This window comes from Triturus cristatus, chromosome 2_1, assembly GCF_964204655.1.
Source record: "Triturus cristatus chromosome 2_1, aTriCri1.1, whole genome shotgun sequence".
NCBI lineage: Eukaryota > Metazoa > Chordata > Amphibia > Caudata > Salamandridae > Triturus > Triturus cristatus.
The window spans coordinates 672,297,471-672,311,311 of record NC_140581.1 but is presented as its reverse complement, the minus strand read 5'-3'; the positions used below and the strand labels follow the sequence as shown (position 1 = coordinate 672,311,311).

Genomic DNA, 13,841 nt, shown 5'->3' with positions numbered 1-13,841 from the left:
TATGCCATCAAAAGTTACCACATCAGCTTACTAGTGCAAAATAAATATTTAAATGATGTTAGCGAAATGTACATTCATGGTTAACGTAACAGGTTTGAACTCAACACAATTAAAGCACAATAAGTGGGAAAACATTCAAACGAGTGCTGAAAAAAAGACTGTAGTGCAGAAAATACACAATTTTAACAGTCAAACAAAATGTACATTTTTGCACTGCTTGCCTTCGGCAAGATTGTTTCTTTCCGTACATCACTACCATCAAACCACTCCTCCACCTAGGATCAGCCTAAAATACCTCAATTTAGTGGTAAGCTGTTAAAAGCACTATCAGATTTTGTAACGCAAAAGACACTGAAAGCGTCAAACTATGGCTAAAAAAAACAGTTGCAATATTTAGTTACAGGGTGGGCAGGCACTGGGGGGACTCTGTCAACATTGAAGAATTTTGAAAAACAGACACCAGGTAAATTGGAAGGGGGGTGGTTGAAGCATCAATGGGTTCCTACATTTTAATAGTAATTGTTAATGACCTCCTGTTGGGTTGGCACTCCTAATAATTTTTATTTTTGTTCTAAAATACTTCATGTGCAACACGGGTAGGCTTTAATAGACAAGATATTCTTGTAAAAAGCCAACTTGTGTTTTCCCTAAATTTTGGTTTAAGTCTGTGTCTTGGTTTCTGTCTTGGTTTGGTTGGTCTCTCACAATGTTCTTGCGACTCGGTGGTACCTTTCTCATGATATTGCTAATCTTTCTTACAAATGTGTAAATGATTTAAAAAAACTATTTTTTATGCAATTTTCCCCAAAAGTCTCTTTTGTAAGTCTCTATTGTAACTACCATTGTTCATTCAAAAAAAGTTATTTTTATCTGTGCGTTTTACGCACAGCTGTTATTTCACACTCCTATGCATATCAGACAGAAAGGAATATGCTACTTACCAGTATGCATCTGTTCTTGGCATGTAGAGCTGCAGATCTACACACTTTTGCATAGATTGCCATCTGGTGTTGGGCCCGGATGTTTGCAGTTTGTTTTTCCTCTTGGAAAGTCTTTGGAAGTCACGAGGTCGGTGACTCCTCCCTTGGTACGTATTGCGCATGAGCTTCGGCTCCATCCTCAGATTGTTTTTCGCCAACAGGGAAAGATGGAGCGTAGTAATAATAGTGAAGAAACCCATGTGTGTTGTATCTAAATAAGATAGACTGGAACAGATACAGATAGCCGGGGAGGCGGGTGGCCGTGTGTAGATCTACAGCTCTACATGCCAAGAACAGATGCATACTGGTAAGTAGCATATTCCGTTCGAGGAATATGAGCTGAAGATTACACACTTTTGCATAGACTATATAGCAGTTCCCAACCCTAGCGGCGACCACCGGTATCTGTTGCAGTGGTTTGAAATAGTGTTTTTAGTACAGCCTGGCCCACACTAGCTTGTTGCTTGGTTTGCACATCTACACAGTAATGTTTAGTGAAAGTGTGCGGTGTTGACCATGTAGCTGCTTTGCAGATATCATCTAATGGGATGTTCCCTAGAAAAGCTATAGAAGCCCCTATCTTTTGTGTAGAGTGGGCTTTAGGGGGAACAGATAGCGTTCGTTTTGCCTTGTGGTAGCAAATCTGTATGCATTTTACAATCCACCTAGCTATCCCTGATTTAGAGATGGGGTTACCTTTATGTGGTGGAGAGAAAGAGACAAACAGTTGTTTGGTCTTTCTGAAAGGTTGTGTTCTCTGGATATAGTAAAGTAAGGCCCTTTTAACATCTAGCGTGTGTAGAGCCCTTTCTGCAACAGTTTGAGGTTGTGAGAAAAAAAACGGTAATCCTACCGATTGGTTTAGATGGAAGGGGGAAATTACTTTGGGTAGGAATTTTGGGTTGGTACGGAGGACAACCTTGTTCTGGTGCATTTGGAGAAAAGGTTCTTGTATAGTAAGTGCTTGTATCTCACTGACCCTTCTAAGGGAAGTGATGGCTACAAAAGCTGTTTTCCATGTGAGAAATTGCAGTTCACATTTATGCAAGGGTTCGAAAGGCGGTCCCATTAGCCTTGTGAGAACTATATTTAAGTTCCACACAGGTGAGGGTGGTACTTTGGGGGGAATTATTCATTTGAGGCCTTCCATGAAGGCTTTAATGGCAGGCACTCTGAAAAGTGATAGGTGCTGTCTGTTTTGTAGGTAAGCGGCAATTGCTGCGAGGTGTAGCCGAATGGATGTATATGCTAGGTTACACCTTTGTAGATGGAGTAAGTAGCATATGATGTGCTGTATAGATACGTCTAGAGGGTTGATTGTGTTGTTATGGCAATAAACAACAAATCTTTTCAACTTTGCAGCGTAGCAGTCTCTAGTGGTAGGGTGTCTAGCTTCTCTGATGACGTTCATACAGTCAGGGGGAAGGTTAAGAAGGTTAAGGTATCTGAATTCTAGGATCTCAGGAGCCAGATCGCAAGGTTGAGCTGAGCTGGGTCCGGGTGTCTGATCTCTCCATGGTTCTGGGTTAGGAGGCATGGTGAGAGGTGTAACTTTTGGTTTGGCACTACCGAGAGTTCCAGCAGCATGGTGTACCACGGTTGTCTGGCCCATGTTGGAGCTACTAGAATCAGTGTGAGGGAGTGCTGTTGTAGCTTTCCCAACACTAATGGAATTAGTGGGAGAGGTGGAAAGGCGTACGCAAATTTGCCTGACCAGTTCATCCATATCGCATTGCCTTTGGACAATGGGTGTGGGTATCTGGCGGCGAAGCTAGGGCATTTTTTGTTTTCCTGGGTGGCGAAGAGGTCTATCTGTGGATGCACCCACATCTGAAAGAACGGGTGAAGAACCTGCGGGTGAAGTTCCCACTCGTGGATCTGCTGCGTCTGTCTGCTGACTGCAAAAACAACAATTGATGGACAGAATGCAGAACAATGTCATACATTCACCCCAGTACAGAGATCTGGGCCTAAATCCATCGTTTTTTTGCTCACCATGCCATTCCAGTTTGAACCCAGCCATATGCAAATCAGTCTTGACCCTGTGCCCCATGGGAACAGTCCAGCCCGAACTGCCAAGCCAGGTCCTCCCTGGACTGGAGACAAGCATCCTAGGACCGGTTTCGGGCTTTCAGCCCTCATCAGCCAGGATAGCTTGATTCCAGTGGCATGGAGAGCAAGGGACTCACGTCTGAGCATACCCTTCCCACTCGGGGTGACAAATGCAAAAACAACAATTGATGGACAGAATGCAGAAAGCGTCTGTCTGCTGAGCAGATCTGCTATGGTGTTTTGGACTCCTGGGACATGTTGGGCTAGGAGAAAGATTTTGTGTGGAATTGCCCATCTCCATATGCTCTGTGCTAGTTGAGAGAGCTGTGGAGAGTGTGTGCCGCCTTGTTTTTGAATGTAGTACATGGCCGTCATGTTGTCTGTGCGAATAAGGACTGCCTTGCCTAAAATCTGTGTCTGAAAGGATTTTAGGGCTAGAAAGATTGCCAGTAACTCCAGATGGTTGATGTGGAGTAACTTTTGTTGCGGCGTCCATGTGCCCTGCACTGTGAGGTGTAATAGATGAGCTCCCCAGCCGGAGAGCGATGCGTCTGTTAGGATTATTTGTGGAACCGGGTCCAGGAACGGTCGACCTCTGGAAAGATTTGTGGTGTTCCACCACTGCAGAGAGCGATGGGTGCGACCGTCTACCAACACCAGATCTGTCAGTTGCCCCTGGGCCTGGTTCCATTGGCGCGCTAAGCACTCTTGGAGTGGACGCATCTGGAGTCTTGTGTGAGGTACTATGAAAATGCAAGAGGCCATCATCCCTATTAGTTGCATAAACACTCTTGCTGGGAGAGAGTGTTGAGGAATGAATCTTTGACGCAAAGCCTGAATGCTTGCAATCCTGGCAGGATTGGGGTAGACTATGGCTTTTGAGGTGTCTATGGTGGCACCGAGGTATTGCTTTGTGTGGGATGGTATTAGCTGGGACTTTTGGTGGTTCACCGTGAAACCTAGCTGGTGAAGTAGTTGGATTGTAGTGGCGGTGTGATGTAGACATTGGTTGTAGGACGTGGCTTTTATTAGCCAGTCGTCCAAATATGGGAAGACGTGAATGTGCTGTCTTCTGACACTTGGTGAATACCCTTGGTGCTGTTGTGACCCCGAATGGGAGCACCTTGAACTGGTAGTGTTGCCCGTCCACTACAAATCTGAGGTACTTTCTGTGAGCATGGTGTACCGGAATGTGAAAGTATGCGTCTTTCCAGTCCAGTGTGGTGAGAACGTCGTTCGGGGAGAGGAGCGGAAGTACCTGCTGAAGTGTTACCATGTGAAAGTGGTCCGAATGTATGTATGTGTTTAGAGGCCGGAGATCTAAAATAGGTCGTAGAGTCTCGTCTCTTTTTGGTATCAGAAAATATAGGGAGTAGACCCCTAAATTTTGCTGATTGGCGGGGACTTGTTCCATCGCATGTTTTTGTAGGAGGGAGTTTACCTTCTGTTTTAGTAACGTGGAATGTTCTTGTGACATTGGGCGTTGCCTGGGTGGAATGTTTGGGGGGGTAGATGTCAATTCTAGGCAGTACCCTGAACGAATAATTTGGGTCAGCCATCTGTCTGAGGTGATGGTCTCCCAGACGTGAAGGAAATTTTGTAGCCTGCCCCCGACCGGACTGGGATGGTCTGGAGGGAGCAGGGGGAAGTCATTGAGTAGGCGGTGTGGCAGAGCGGGCGGTATTTGTTTTGCCTCTGCCTTTATTGTTATTGTTATTGCCCCTATATCCGCCTTTTTGATAACCCCTTGTGAAGGTGGATTGAGTAGGGGATTTGTAGGAAGTGGATGCGCTATCTGAGGAGTAGCCTCTGGCCGTACCCCGAAAGGAAGAGCGGCGAAAGGAGCGCCTAGGAGGGTGTGACTGCAGGGCTCCCATAGATTTCGCCGTATCTGTGTCCTTCTTCATCTTCTCGAGGGCCTCATCTACCTTTGGGCCGAATAGATGTTCTTGATCAAATGGATGATTTAATATGGAGGCCTGTACCTCAGGTTTAAAGCCTGAAAATCTCAGCCAAGCATGGCGACGGAGGAGGACGCTAGTGTTAATGGCCCTGGAGACTGTGTTTGCTGCGTCTAAGGCACAGCGTATAGAGGTGTTAGTTATCGTCTTACCCTCTTGAATGAATTAATTGGCCCTATTTTTGTATTTTTCTGGGAGATGGTGCATGATGGTTTCTAGTTCATCATAATGCGCTCTGTCGTATCTGGCCAATAGTGCTTGAGTGTTGGCGATACGCCATATATTGGCTGCCTGTGACGCAGTGCACTTTCCTGAAGCGTCCAGTAGCTTTGACTCTGTCAGGTGGTGGTGCTTCGCCTGACGCCTGGGAGTTTGACCTCTTCCGTGTAGTGGAGACCACGAGGTAATCTAGTGGCGCTGGCTCTTTGATATAGGCAGGATCTGTGGGGGCAGCTTTATACTTTTTCTATATGCATGGGTTAATGACCCTAGCCCTGACTGGGTCTTTAAAGACCTCTGGCGCATGTTTTATTACCCCCTTGAGCATAGGTAGTATGGAGGTAGACCTATGTGCGGTATCAAAGGTGTCGAGGAGGAAATCTTCCTCTACCGGGTCAGTGTGTAGCTCTACCCCGTGATAATGTGCCGCCCTCTGAAGTAGGTGGTGAAAATCTAATGAGTCTTCTGGTGGAGATGGCCTGGATGGATAAAGGTCATCTTGTGGGACATCTGGGATGTCTGGAATATTATAATTGTCCCATGGGTCTGGGGATCCTGTAGGGGTGGGGTCCTGTGGCACATCCCCTGGATCGTAATATAGGTCCCCCATATCATCATGGTCTGGAGACGGGGTCGGGGAGCGATGAGGCAGGGGTGGAGAGGGTGGAGGTGGAGAGGGTGGAGGAGGTGGGGAAGGCACACTGAAAGGGGAGGTAGCAGAGTCTTTCCTCTTTGGAGGTGGAGGCGGAGCCGGTTTGTCCAAATGTCTCTTTTTAGAAGAGAGTGCCAAATGTCCAGTTTTTGGATCCTTGATAAGTGTCTTTTGCAAGGGATCCGGTGTAAACAGTTCTTGAGACAATATTTGTTCCGTCGGCGCCGAAGATTCTGGGGCCGATGACTTTTTAGGCTTGTCCGTGCCGTGCTTTTTTGGAACCTCCGATTTCTTGGTCTGTGCCGAGGTAGACTTCGGCGTGGAAGTTTTGGTGCCAAGGGCCTTATGGTGTTTGGTCGGTTCCGAAAGGCTGGGTTTCGACACCGAGCTCCGCACCAAAGCCCTCGGTGTCGACGTCATCCCCGAAGATGTCGATTGGAACGGAGGTCGAGGAGTGCGCCATGTTTCGTCTGGCCCTTCGATCTCGAATAGTCTTTTTCGATCTGAAAGACTTGCAGGCGGGACAGTGTCAAGCCTCGTGTTCAGGGGAGAGGCAGAGGTTGCACACCTCATGAAGATCGGTATGGGGGAATTTGGACCCACATCGAGGGAACTTCTTGAATGGAGTTCTTTCCATCAGCCGGGACCGGAGCTTGGATAGGCCCGAAGGCCGCCGTCGACGACTGGAATCGAAGATGTGTTGAAGAGAAGGTGATTGAGGAGATCAGGATCTGAACAATACCGCGATGAGCGAGGATTCCGCTTCGATCGTCGAACTGGAAATGTTCGGAACCGGAGCACGAAGTATTACATCCGAGCCCGATGGTGGAAAAAAACAAATCTGAGGATGGAGCCGAAGCCCATGCGCAATACGAACCAAGGGAGGAGTCACCGACCTCGTGACTTCCAAAGACTTTCCAAGAGGAAAAACAAACTGCAAACATCCGGGCCCAACACCAGATGGCGATCTATGCAAAAGTGTGTAATCCGCAGCTCATATGCCTCGAACATAACGTTCTTTTAGGGGTGAGGCTTCACGTGCATTCATTTGCTTATTTACTGTTAGCAGAGAATGTGTGGTACCATGTTCCTTGAAATACTCGACTTTTTTAAACGCAGAATGCTATGTGAACATTAAATTACAGCTGCAAAAAAATAAAACATCCTTACAAATCCCATAGGGAACTGTTGCAGTGTTTCAGCCATGGTCGTGCAGCACCAGGGAACGCCCACCTCGCAAGACACTTAAAAAAACAAGCATTGGCATAGCCAATAGGTCTCGCTTTTCAGACCTTATAATGATTTACTTATGCAGCACAATATCCTTGGTGCAACAACATCAACTGTTGCATGGCTAAACACTTTTAAGATCCCAAAGGTGAAACCTATTGGCTATGCCAATGCTTGTTTTTAAAGTAGCAGAATCAACAGGAGGTGGAAGCACCATGAAAGGTCTGAAGGAGTGTGGAAGCAACATAGAGAAATGCGGATAGTGGCGTGGAAGCGACATGGGGGAGTTTTGACAGAAGCAACACGGGCTTTGAAAGTAGCAACGTGGAGGGCACAGGTGGGGGGGGAAGCACTGACGGGGAGAGAGGAGGAGCAGGCTTCCATGCGGACTAAGGGCAGCAATGGTGAAGAAGCACACGAACGAGTGCTACAGGGAATGGGTCAGGCAGAAGCACATGGGCGACCGAGAGCAACACTGAGTGAGAGAGAGAGAAATACACCAGGGAGACAGCTTAAAAGACATGCACTCCCCAGCACTGCTTAAACACAAAGGAAACGAGAACAGCTGATGTGGTTGCTATGACAGCTCCTCGAGCCTTGACAGGTGCCAACACTGAGCTTACCGTCTGAAAATTAAGGTAGCTGTAGATTACTACCCAGACGAGGTCACTGGTGCTCTGCGAAGGTGGATCCATTCGCTTCCCCGTCATAACTCATGGTTATCGAAAGAGAGCCCGATGCTGAAGTTGCTATGGTCTAAGGTTTTGTTTGAACACGCAAATCAATGGACACATTTTGAAAACTTTTCGGCATCTGGTAATTTTTTAAACAAAATAGGAGATCACTTCCGAAGATATGTAAACACTATATACATGTCACAAACGTCATTCTTAATTCGGTTTTAGGATGCCTGCCTATCATATCGGCTTAGCAATTGACAACCATTGTAAATTGGAGAAAAGAAAGGCACGGTCCAATATGACGACTGCATCCAACCCACCAGTCCTCTGTCTGGCTCCGTGCACTCGCCGTGCTTGGCTGTGACGCGACCTACTCGGCGGAATGGTTGGATCGTAGTCTCTTTGGGATGCGGCAGGACTCGGGTATGCGGGCAGCAGCCGCAGGTAAGCCGATATCGACAAGGGAAAGCGTCCGAACCGAGTGGGTGCTTCCTGGCTTTTTGTGAGAAGTGGGATGAAACTGCGCGTAGGGTGGGACTCTTTTCGGGTGCAACTGTAATTGGCGTCTGCACGTGTGTTGATTATAGGTAACTGACCCGGCCCTCGCACCCACAGTGTGTGACTGACTGCGGGCAATGTCTTCAGCTTATATGCTTGTCCCGCACAGCCCTCGGGTTGCTTGCCTAGTCAACTTTTTGACAAGCCGCCTGGCGCGCATCAAATACGCAACTTCCGGCTTGACAGAATGTAAACAGAGACACATTAACAATTACGCCTGGACATTTAACCAACCCACATTAAACAAGCACGCGAGTGGTGTGTGCGCGCGCGCCACAGCGAGCCATCTGTTTTGAATTATCGAGCAGAGCACAATAATTCAAAAACAGATAGCGCCCGTGGGGGTAACTGCAAGCATTAGGCCGTGGGCGGAGCAAAGGCGGGAAACGCACCTGCCTTTGCCCAATTGCGTGCTGTCGTTGTTAGAAAGACACACGCAAAGGCCAATAGCCTGTGACTAAAACAAAAGCACAAGCGTGTGGTCAGATTTTTGAAGCCCTTACATAAAGTCTCGCAGCGCATGCGTGCTGCACTAAGCTCGACCTAAAAATTGAAAATTCAAGGTGTTCTGGCTTATAAGGATGCCACCCCATTGTCACACCTTATATTTATCCAACAAAAAAATTAGAATATGGGGAGAATGATGAATATGGGGAGAATGATGGAAGACCTACCATCCAGCATTACCACACTTTTTCCTGATAACAGTCTCCCAAATGTGGGACGGGGTTATATCATGCACGACAGTCTAAGCCCAACATCATGATCATGTAAAGCAGGTGGAGATGCTGGGAAAAGATAAAGTTTAAGATGGGTGTGGATGCAGCATTTGAGCCCAGGGTCAACCAGTACTAAGTGTAGGAAGCTGGCTCTGTATATACTATACCAAAGTAAGGTATAGTGTGCACAGAGTCCAGTGGATGCCCAAAGGCTTACAGAGGTAAAGGTAGATAGCACCTTACTCTCTATTTGTTGTAGTGTGGGCGAGCAGTGAGGCTTTATCAGAGGGCAGAGTTAAGTATTGTGCACACTCAGGCAAGAAGTGATGTAAAACACTCAAAGACGGAACTCAAACCAATTTTTTGCATAAAAAATATTTATTTAGTTGTATTTAATTTTTAGAACCAAGTAGGACTTGGTACAGATAAGTGAAGTTGTACTTTTCAAGACAGACTGACAAGAATATGCAAGCTGGATGAAACCGACTTTGCTACAGGTTTGTAAAATGTTGAGACAGTTGACATTTTGTTGTAATTACTTTGTGATTACTTTTTAGATTACTTTTAGGATTACTTTTTCTACTCAGTGTGGTATGCCTCGATATCACACTGGGACATTTCCTAGACAAAGGTAAGTAAACCACTTTGACATTAAAACACAGTTGCGTGGGTTTCCATATAAACAACTCAACACAGAACTTTTTCAGAGTAAAAACAGTCACTGCAATCCATTGGTAGAAAGGAAAACGCTACTTACCCAGTATGCATCTGTTCTTGGCAAGTAGAGCTGTAGATTCACATGCTTTACTCGTCTGCCATCTAGTGTTGGGTCCGGATGTTTGCACTTTGGATTTTCGTTGAAGAAGTCTTTTCCAGTCACGAGGTAGGCGACTCCTCCTTTCGGTGATAGTGGGCATGGGTATCAACTCCATTGTTAGATTGTTTTCCCACAGTGGGTGAGAATGGAGTTAGTAAGAGTAGAATAGAAATGTCCATGCATATGTACACCATATGGGTAACTTTCCAGATCTATGAAGAAGTTTGTAAGTTACAGTTTTCTTTTCTTTTTTCTGTTTTGGGATTCACAGGGTTCTTTCCTCCTCCACTCATTAGCTTCCAGTCCCAGAGTAGACCTCACCAGCGGCGGTGCGTCCATTGGGGCGCAGGGGCGGAGCCCCACTTACCACACATGCACGCAAATCAATCCCCAGACCGGCAGCAATGGCAATGCAAATGATGCATTGCGTCGGACATGAAGGGGGTGGGGCCGGGGGGCGAGCACTGACAGTTGAGACTAGTTGACAGACAGGCAGCGGCTCGCAATTTTATTGCGCATGCTCGAGTTTGTCTCACGACAAGCACGAGCATGCGCATTCGCCGCACTGTCTGCCACTGACTACTGTACTGAGAGGAGGGGGCCGAGAGGCCGAGGGTTGCCTCTGCAGCAGCCCCCCTCTAGGTATCCGGGCGAGCCCTATCCGTGCTCTTTCGCCAATCCAGGGCAGGCGCTGATAATGCAGCGTCTCTGGATTGGCTGAGAGCCTGATACAGCAACGAGTAACTGCTAATTGGGTGCCGCGCACCTATGGCCAATCACTGTGGCTTATGTCTGAACACAGTGACAGTGATTGGCCATGAGGTGCGCACTCCAGCAGTCGGTCGCGTCATCACGCACGCGGTGGTGCGACACTGTCTGCTCATAACCTCGTGGCGGCGGTGCGTTCAGAGTCAGGAGGACCCGTCGTGACTGAGTGACTCGTCGTGTGTCATCGTGAAAAACTCGTGATATCATATCACTGCATAAAAGTACCTGGGCTGAAGTAAGTACTGTATAATGAGAAAACAATAAGGAAATATGTACTAGTAAAGAAATACAACTGAAAAAATTAAATAATACATATTTTTGGAGATGAAAATGCCATCTTGTCAAAGGGTAAGCTGATTTTCGGACTCTTCGGAGACTAAGTTACCTGCGTGACTGCGTCGTGGACATGCTGTAGCTCTTACACTGTCTGCGAGCTCCCCGCGCTGTTCACGTGCATCAAACTCCTCACGCCATTCCTCCACGCCTAACCTTAACCTAGCTCCTCACTCTGCCCCAAGCCACACGCGCTATGTGCTGAATACTCCGCAGACCGCATAGTGTCCGTAACGTAAGTATAAAGCTCCCGACACAACATGTCGTCTACATCCATCCCATCCGAGCTAGGCTAGCTTCTCACACCGTCGTCAAGCGACTCAAGCTCGGGCCCCCCTCAAAGTTTCTCACACTCGGCCATGCGCGTCAAACACCTCACACACTGCCCACGTGGAGTATCTTTATCACAATTGGTAAAAAATCACCTCTCACGATAAAACATCTACATTGAAATGGCAGCGGTAAGACTGCAGAATCCCAATCCGGTCTCCTTCATTAACTGAGTGTTTGAGAAAAACCCCTGAAAGACACTGCACCGTGCAGGGGAATCAAAGCCAAACAACTGTAACCGGGGCATGGTTCAACAGAACCTGAGTGTCTATCTGACTACCAATGAAGGCCTGTAGGTCAGATTGTTGTGTGACGAACGTGCCCAGTCTAGAGGAGGTTCTATGCACATTGGGAAAAAATGGTATATTCACAGTCGGTCGGGTGATGCGCCTCTAGATGTCTAGTACCAGAGGACAGTCCCGAAGTCCCTCCAGGGCGGCACGTGGAGCCCCATATGTATCTCCCTGACAGTAAATATGGGTCAATAACTATATTGAATTTCTCACCCAATAACAGCTGCCCAAACATTAGCTCCCCCAGATGTTCAAATAGTGTGGCATAGAATTTTGCTTTATGATCTGGTTACCCATAGTCATTGGCAAGCGTAACCTCAATTCCCTCCAGCTGACCCCGAACAATGAGTGACCTCCCTTCACCATCCTAGAATGTGGAATCTTCTTGGAAATGTTGTAATTGTATGCGTGGTATTATGTGCGTTGCAGAGTCGCAACTAGAGCCAAATTTCGGGGGGGGGGGGGGGGGGGGGGCTGAATCTTTTAAGCCATAGGCAGAGTGGAGCTGCAGGGGCTCTTAGAAGGGGTGAAACAACAGCGAGGCCTCATTAACATGCAAATGGTTTTTTAAAGACCTGTGAAGTGCTCGGGTGCGTCTGTGTGAGCGCCGGGATGCTGTCTCAGCCCGGGCTGCCACACGCGACGAGGGGGGGGGGGGGGGGGGCTGAAGCCCTGTGAGTCCAATGGGTGTTGCGCGCCTGCGTTGTAATAACGTGTGCTAAGCAACGCGCTGTAATGACATACAACCAGCAGCTGTATTATGAAAAGGAGAACAAAGCAGCTCCTCGACTACAAAATAAATAGAATCGTGACTCCCTTTGTTTTCGCTTTGCTCGGGGATTGATATTGTACGCACCGGGATGTATCAGAAAGTTAAGGGGGTCCACATTCTCCCCAAGGAGGTGAATCTTCTGGAGAAAGGCCATTGACACCTCTCTAGCATGGACACATTTTTAGCAATGTGCGTCTTTTCATGGGAAAACTTAAACCCACCCTGCACGTTCTAAGTCAACCATTTAAAGGTGTCCTAGTCCTAACTGTCTAAGTAAGCAGCAATTCATGCTCCAGCAAAGCTGAACTCCAAAAAAACAGGATAGAAAATAGAAATGCATATGTCCCACAATTATGTGATAAACCGATAGGGCGTATGTTGGGCGCTTGTGAGCTAGGAGCAAAAACAATGAATAAAAGTGTTGCACGGTCAACATAAAAAGAATCAGCTAAATACATTGCAAGGTATCAACCAAAAACATAGATAAAGAAAAACGTTCACAGAAGGAACAGCAAAAACAGTCTGGCATAGATCCAGTCAAGAAGGCAGCTCACATATGGATCCTGGCGCCAATATAAGGGGTGGGTAGATCTCACCAGAGTGCCATGGTTGACATTGAGCCCTTGATATGGAGTGGTAAATAAGCTTAGTCCTCATCTGCCAGATCCTCCACCAGTGGCAGCCGGTGCTGCTGGTGCTCTCTTTAAGACCATCCCAGGCATTTTTTGCTGGCATCGTTTCTTTCTTTGGGATTGCTGCTGTGAATGCATTTACTATCAGTGGTACTAACTACACTTCCGAATTCCTCTCATTTTACCACCTTTGGCAGATCAGCTCAATGGTTTTAAATGCTGAGCAATATTTTTATGACTGGTAGTAATTTAGTCAAACATTCTTTATTCGGTCATCAAGTGACTATAAAAGATACAATGAAATAACATGGTTTATAATAATGGCATTTTAGCATATACAACCATAGTTAAAAATAAAGATAAAGATGAGGAAAAATAAAACAACAACATTTTGGTGGTAATTACTACTCACCCCATTTGGTATTCAAGACGGTCTATCAATGGGAGAACCCACGGGGACTTTCTTAAAGGGCCAGGTACTGTTTAAAGCCCCGGATGCTGCAGTTGGAGCACCCGTTTGCCTCTTGAAATGTGCATTGAATGTACCTAACATTGAGGCCTAACATTTATGACGATACATATTATAAACCTGTAATCTATACTGATACATATTTAGCATGTTTTGAGAGTCCATGGATTCTTGGGGGAGGTTGGGGGGGGGGGGCTGATTGATGCGTCTTTCGACTTCCTTCCCTTTAGCTCTGAGGAAGGGTCTGTTGGAAAGCGGGGAAGAAAGACTGCGGAAAGATTTCAGCAAAACAAACACAACTTAGCACGTTCAATAATAGCGAGTTGAATGCATCGGGCCTGGTTTACAAAGGCTGCTAGGAGTAAAATAAAAGAGG

The 13,841-nt window shown here is 46.9% G+C and overlaps 1 protein-coding gene across 2 annotated transcripts in view; it reads right to left on the bottom strand.

Moving 5' to 3' along the window:
- Positions 1-13,841, bottom strand: part of WDR36 (WD repeat domain 36) — a 580,433-nt gene that overhangs the window by 401,352 nt on the left and 165,240 nt on the right. The gene's annotated exons all lie outside the window — the stretch shown is intronic.